Source organism: Ruditapes philippinarum, unplaced genomic scaffold (assembly GCF_026571515.1).
Source record: "Ruditapes philippinarum isolate M1 unplaced genomic scaffold, ASM2657151v2 ctg2290_1_1_1_1, whole genome shotgun sequence".
NCBI classification, from domain to species: domain Eukaryota; kingdom Metazoa; phylum Mollusca; class Bivalvia; order Venerida; family Veneridae; genus Ruditapes; species Ruditapes philippinarum.
The window spans coordinates 123195-131075 of record NW_026853983.1 but is presented as its reverse complement, the minus strand read 5'-3'; positions in this window follow the sequence as shown (position 1 = coordinate 131075).

Genomic DNA, 7881 nt, shown 5'->3' with positions numbered 1-7881 from the left:
ATAACCTGGATCCAGTGATACAAAAAGTACTGAAAATATGTTTATGAAACTTGACATATGGGTAGATGGCAGTATGGAAATAATGCACATCCTTTTTTTATCTTCCTATGTTGAAAATTCTGGTTGCTATGGCAACAAATAGACTAATTTCAAGATTTCTGATTCTAGTTTTTAAGTTTATTCACTATAAGTTCTTTATTTCTTAAGGTATTTTCTTCAAACTTTAAATATAAGTTGCTTGTCATCAACCACATCATATGTGACAAGGTTGACAACTCTAGTGCAAAAATTATCAGAATTACCTCCCTTGAACTTAAAATTTTCATGAAAAAAAACATTTTTTTTTTTTTTTGATAACTTCTTTTTCTGAATATATCTATTTCAAACTTCATATAAATGTTTCTTATTATCACTCAACATTTGTGAGTGTTCAATACTCTACTAAGACTATTTCCAGAATTATGCCCCTTTTGAACTTTGAGAAATTGGTAATTTTTACTCCAACTTCTTCAATCATGGTAGGATTTTAAAAATGTTATATTTTGATAACAGGGATGTTTAAAAAATAACTTTAGAGTGTCCTTCAGTCCGTCTGTCTGTACATAAAAACTGTTTCCTTTGATCACTTTTAAAGAACTTTTTCAACAAATTTACTTAAAATAGGAACATAAGTGAATGGCAATGGCCCTTCAGAATGTTGCTTGGGCTCTTACCGGTAGGGGACTTATGGATTGCTTGCAATACTATGATAATTGCTTGTTATTCTCGCCCTAAACATAATATAACCGTAACTATTGTACAATGAAAACTGGCGATTCACAATCAAAGAATATTGAACACATTAGAGCCACTGTTTCTACAACAGCTCAGGATTATTTCAAGATAAATTATCTATGAAATATACCATTTATCAAGTTTGAAATTAGACAACGAAAATTCGTCTATGTCAGACATTCTTTGAATAGAGGACAATTGAACATGTCGTAGCATTAACTGGAACAAAATGTCCTTAGAGAACATTTGGTATATAATTAAATACGCTGAAACTTTGAATCTCTAGGTGTGCATTTCTGTCCGTCCTGCGTGTTAACTTGTGTTTACTGTACCGACTTTTTTAATTACTTCATTATTTTGTACGGTATAAGTGTTTAACAAGTTAAATGTTGATACTACACATCAAGGACGCCGCAAATGATCTGAAGAACAAAATCAGCATTGAAAATCATTCTCTGTTACAGTTGAATATCCGAAGCTCTAATCAGTTTTTCTCTATGTTCTTGGTATGTTCTAGTTGTTTAATAATTAAGCTAGATGCATTTGTTTGTGAAAAAGTAGAACCGAATGCATAAATTCATAAAGAAATGCCATGTTTGAAATAATGAAAAGTTTGTCTGTTGCGACAAAGATTGAAAGGTCTGGTCGAAGCAAAATACATTGGATAGCAAGTAAAAATGAAATGAGTGGCTTACTTAAAATGAATTCAAGACAAAGACAGAGGTAAAGGAAAATATCTCCGTTGCACTGAGAATATGACCATTTAAATATTGATGCAAATTGCATAATGTTCGAAAGATTTTGAGGACGATTTTTTCTTTTATTTTACAAATAGCAAAAATCAAATAATAGTTATGAATAAACTGTTAAATATAATCAATTTTTATTGACATATTGTTTACTTATTTATAAAAGATTAAATTACTTGATTAAACACAATATTGCATATTTGCCTGGAATCTAGGTATAAAACCACCAAATGTAATAAAAATCAGGTAAAAGAGGATAATCGTCACAGAATAGTTCAGCAAATATTTGTGATACATTTTAAAATAAACATACTTTTTTAACTTTGTTAATCTGTTTTATAACTTAAATGTTATTTTCATGAAAAAGCACACGTTTTGCCTATTTGGCAAAAAAATTCCGTTGCGCCCGTAGAGACAAAAAATCTCCGTTTCGTATTTTAGTCATACCCCTTGTTCCCTGTCCGACTTTGGATCCCGTCCTGAAACGGTTCTTTTTAAAAGGTTGAGAGAGAACCGCCTCTCTAATAATGGGCTTGATGTAGGTTTTGTAACTTGCAATTTAATAATTCGTGCTAATTTTGTAAGGAAGTGATATTGGTTATAGTTGCCCTGGTTTTCTTTCCTCCGTCAACGAAGCATACAGAGTATCATATTAAATTTGACGATTATTTAATGCGGAGCCGTACTTTAACAGAGGAGGAGCATATGAACTGAGTGACACTGCCTCAGTCGTTACCTCTCTAAACCGTTAAGTTTTGATACGATCGACTATAGAATGGCTCATTGGCATGTTATTTATTAGGTAAATAAAATAAGATAATAATTAAAGGGATATTCAGGAAAAATTATGGAACGCCGTGACTGTCTTATGCTATCAATGATTTTGCTATCTTGTGAAATGATGATATCATTTTGTCATTTAAGCATATATACATGTGCAATTTACATCATATCTTGTCTAAAGACAATGCTGACTTGTTCAAACAGCATGTTAACTTGTCGAATAATCATTATGACATGTGCAGACAACATGTTAACATGTCAAAGTATCATGATGACTTGTGCAAACGACATGTTAACTTGTCAAAATATCATGATGACTTGTGCAAACGACGTGTTAACTTGTCAAAATTTCATGATGACATGTGCAAACAGCATGTTAACTTGTCGAATTATTGTGATGACATGCTCATAATACCTTAACAAGTTAACATGTGTTTTGCACAAGTCATCACGATTTTTTGACAAATTAACATGTTGTCTGCACAAGTCATCATGATAATTTGACAAGTTAACATGTCGTTTGCACAAGTCATCATGATATTTTGACAAGTTAACATGGCATTTGCACATGTTATCACGATACCTTGACAAGTTAACATGTTGTTTGCACATGTCATCATGAAATTTTGACAAGTTAACATGATACTTGGACAAGTTAGCATGTTGTTTGCACATGTTATCACGATGATTTGACAAGTTATCATACTGTTTGCACATGTCATCATGAAATTTTGACAAGTTAGCATGGCATTTGCACAAGTCATCATTATACTTGGGCCAGTTAAAATGCCGTTTGCACAAGTCATCATGATACTTGGACAAGTTTACTTGCTGTATGCACATGTCATAACGATAATTCGACAAGTTAACATGCTGTTTACACATGTCATCATGGAATTTTGACATGTTAGCATGGCATTTGCACAAGTTATTATAATACTTTGACAAGTAAACAGTACGGTTTGACATGTCAGCATGATACAAGATAACATGTCATTTGCACAAGTCATCACGATTCTTTGACATGTTCACATGTTGTCTTCACAAGTCATCATGGTTATTTGACATGTTAACATGCTGTTTGCACAAGTCATCATGATACTTTGACAAGTTAACATGCTGTTTGCACATGTCATCACGATAATTCGACAAGTTAACATGTCGTTTGCACAAGTCATCATTATACTTTGACAAGTTAACATGGCGTTTGCACAAGTCATCATGACATTTTGACAAGTTAACATGCTGTTTGCACATGTCATCACAATAATTCGACAAGTTAACATGTCGTTTGCACAAGTCATCATTACATTTTGACAAGTTACCATGTCATTTGCACAAGTCATCATTATACTTTGACAAGTTACCATGTCATTTGCACAAGTCATCACGATACTTTGACAAGTTAGCATGTTGTCTGCACATGTCATCATAATAATTTGACAAGTTAACATGCTGTTTGTACATGTAAGCATGTTCCTTTGACAAGACATGATGTAAATTGCACATGTTAACATGCTCATACGACAAAATAATATCATCGTTTCACAAGATAACAAAAACATTGATTACATAAGACAGTCACGGCGTTCCATAAAAAATAATGACAAAAATATTAAAATGATCTTATGCACTCAAATCACGCCAAAATGACATTTCTTGAAAGTTTCAGCATGAATTTCTGTTTAAATTCTATATAGTTTTGGTTTGAAGCGTAAATACACATGTATCTATATATGTTGAACAAAATTAAGACCCGAATAGAATCACCAAATAGTTTTAAAACAAGTCACATGACTTTAACAAACCCTTGAAGTAACAATAAAAGATATTATGGATATTATATGATTGTAACAAGTTTAAGTCATACATTTGACATGTTTCCAGAATCACGGTGCATATCCATATCGGTACCCTCTTTGCGAAATCTGCTGAAACGGTACCGTCTTTGCGCATGCACAGGCCACTCTCTGCTAAAACAAACCACGATGGATAACAATACAGTCAAATTTAATTAAATAAGGAAGAAAGTATGACACGTAGAAAAGATGTATACCACGGAACGTTAGAATGTTTTATCTATGTGCTGATGTGTCATGTGCCGTTATTCATGTACTACAACTTCACAATAAGCTACAAAAAATCGAAATGTCTTGCTTCGCCAATCACCTCGACATATTTTTTGGGCTGAAATGAAACCTATGGCTTGATTATATATGCATCATACATATTTAGTATGTTCATTTACTTATCATCTCCGGAAAAATGGCAGTATATCGTCAAAAATAATTGTAAAATTCATAAAAACACCCTACTTTGGTTTTGCAGCGGCACGGCTACCTCTCTTCATTTGATTTTTATATCACAGGCACCCTGTCATATTTTTTACAAAATAGGTACCCTCAAGGAAACGACATATGCTTTATTTTGCGTTAATCGTAAGGTATGTAATATTTCTTACTTTTATGTAAATATTAGATTTAATTTGCATACTTAACGATAAACGCAAAAAAAAAAGCATATATCGTGCCTTGAGGGTACCTTATGTGTTAAAAATGAAGAGGGTACCTGTGACATAAAAATTCAAACGAAGAGAGTAGCCCGTGCCGCCTTGCAAAACCGAAAGTATTGGTGTTTTTATAAATTTTACAATTATTTTCGACAATGTAATGCCATTTGTCCGAAGATGATATGTAAATGAACATAGTAAATATGTATGATGCATATATAATCAAGCCACAGGTTCATTTCAGCCAGAACAGTATGTCGAGGTGATGGGCGGAGCAAGACATGTTCCGTGGTATACATCCTTTCCACGTGTCATACCTCCTTTTCCTTATTACAATGAATTTTTACTGGCTTGTTATCCATTGCTGGTTTGTTTTGAGCAGAGAATGACCTGTGCATGTACAAAGAGGGTACCGTTTCAGCAGATTTCGCAAAGAGGGTACCGATATGGATATGCACCGTGAGAATTCACCTTGACAACTATTTAAAAATCCTAGCGCTCTAACCTGGCCCACGGGTGTCAAGTTAGGAAACCACCATTTTATTCATTATATGGAGAAAAGTTTTGTTCCTTTGACTGTTTTTAGGGCATTAACAGAATAGTGACTGAAAAACTCAAAACTAAGAAATGAAAATTTTGCCTGTGTCTCCCTTTAAAAATATGATATCACTTCAGTTAAAGATTTATTTTAATTCATTTAAGCTCGGTGACATGTTGTACATCAGAAAAGCTAATTTATTTTTAGAAAATTTGAAAACATTTTGATTTTGTAAAACCAAAAATAAAGACACAAAAACAAGACTAAAATTGTCCCTTTTGCTGAATAGACGAAATAATGATAATCTAACTAACTTTGTTCAAGATTTTGGTTGAAAAAGAAAATATATTTAAATAAGTATGCCCTTTTCTTAAATAAACCTTGTATCACTATCACAGGCAATATTGGATCACAATACCTAACGCATAAGTATAACACATATACATCTTCTGCTTGACTTTTATAACTTTCTAGTAGGTACTTTTTACATGATTTTTATATTGTAAAAAATTATTAATGAATTTTATATATTCTGACAGATCATTCCAGTCTTTAATTTCATTATAAAAAAGGGTCTGTGTCATCATAGAATTACACTGGGGGACAATAAATTTAAAATTGCTGTATCTAGTTTTGTAAAATCTTACGTCAGTACAACACCTATAGACAGCTCTAAGTATGATGGACTCTTTTTGTAAAAAATCTAGGTGTTTAATTCTGGATAAATCTTGATAATTGTTTGTTATTGGTTACTTTCTGTTCAAATGTTTTGTCAAGAGGAACAAGAGTAGTCAAAATGACACTTGAATCAACTTAAAAAAAAATTTGTTTTTTTTAAATCTAAAATGTCTGTCTCCGACAAAATTTGAGCTTCTTTTTGTTAGAAATTTTACATTAAAATTTTTTTTCCCCAGATACATCACTATTTCATTTATAGACAATTACTTAACAAATTAGAACTTTAATACTGTGACCATTCCATGAAATAGTAAATTGTCCTTCCCTTCGTAATTCTCTTTTCGGGACAAATTCAAGGGATAATTTAGTGATTTAACTGTTGGCAGAAATATGCCATCATATAAATAGCACTTGACAGTCAAATAATAATAATAATATACCACTAGATACCTAACAAAGAAACAAAAAGCAAATTTGCTTAAACATGGCCACGCGTTAAATGACTAATAAAATCGTTACCAGTTAAGTTATACAAATTCGTTCCGGTAAAGAATTGTTTATCTTGTCATAGCCACGACATATTACAATTAGTTTTTTTTCCCTTCGTCAAAATTATATATTTCTTTGTGGACACTAGTAAAGATAACCAAGCAACATCATTCAAATTTGTTCTGCCATATTATCTCGTAACCACGAAATAATATAACAAAATCACCATCTCCTCTCTGCGTTTCTGTAAATATATGCACATTGACACGTTTATATACAAATATCAATGAGAACATAATGAAAGTTTTTACATAAGAACAAAATTAATTGTTAATGAAGTGTTTTAAATTCATAAGATAGAGAAAAACGAGATCCCTAAAAACCGCCATAAACGACAAATTTGAAAATGTTGCAGGCTCGGGTTGACCTCTGCTATCATTTACCAGATAACATTCTCAAAAAGTCTCAGTAACCGTAATGATTGATACTTTGACCTGCTTATTAGTCCCCTACCGGTTTACCGGAGGGGACTTTAGGTCTGTCCGTCAGTTCGTCCGTCCGTCTGTCCGGCCGTCAGTCTGTCCGTCCACAAAACTGGATCCCGCGATAACGCAAAAAGTACTGAAAATATTTTTATGAAATTGATATATTGATAGATGGCAGTATGGAGATTATGCACGTTTTTTTTCTTTTCTTCCTATGTTGACAATTCTGGTTGCTATGGCAAAAAATAGACTGAAAATATGGCAAATTCTACACATAACCTGGATCCCGAGATAACGCAATAAGTACTGAAAATATTTTTATGAAACTTGATATATGGATAGATGGCAGTATGGAGATTATGCACATCTTTTTCTTTTTTCTTTTTTTCTATGCTGAAAATTCTGGTTGCTATGGCAACAAATAGACTGAAAATATGGCAAATTTTACACATAACCTGGATCCAGTGATAAAGCAAAAAGTAGTACTACTATAAATATTTTTAAGAAACTTGACATATGGGTAGATGGCAGTCTGGAAATTATGCACATTTTTTTTTATCTTCCTATGTTGAAAATTCTGGTTGCTATGGCAACAAATGGACTGAGTTTCAAGATTTCTGATTCTAGTTTTTTTAATTTTTTTCACTATAAGTTCTTTATTTCTTTAGGTATTATCTTCAAACTTTAAATATAAGTTGCTAGTCATCAACCACATCATATGTGACAAAGTTAACAACTCTAGCACAACATTTATCAGAATTACCTCCCTTGAACTTAAAATTTTCATGAAAAAATATTGCTTTTTTTAATAACTTCTTTTTTTCTGAATGTATCTACTTCAAACTTCATATATATGTTTCCTATTATCACTCAACA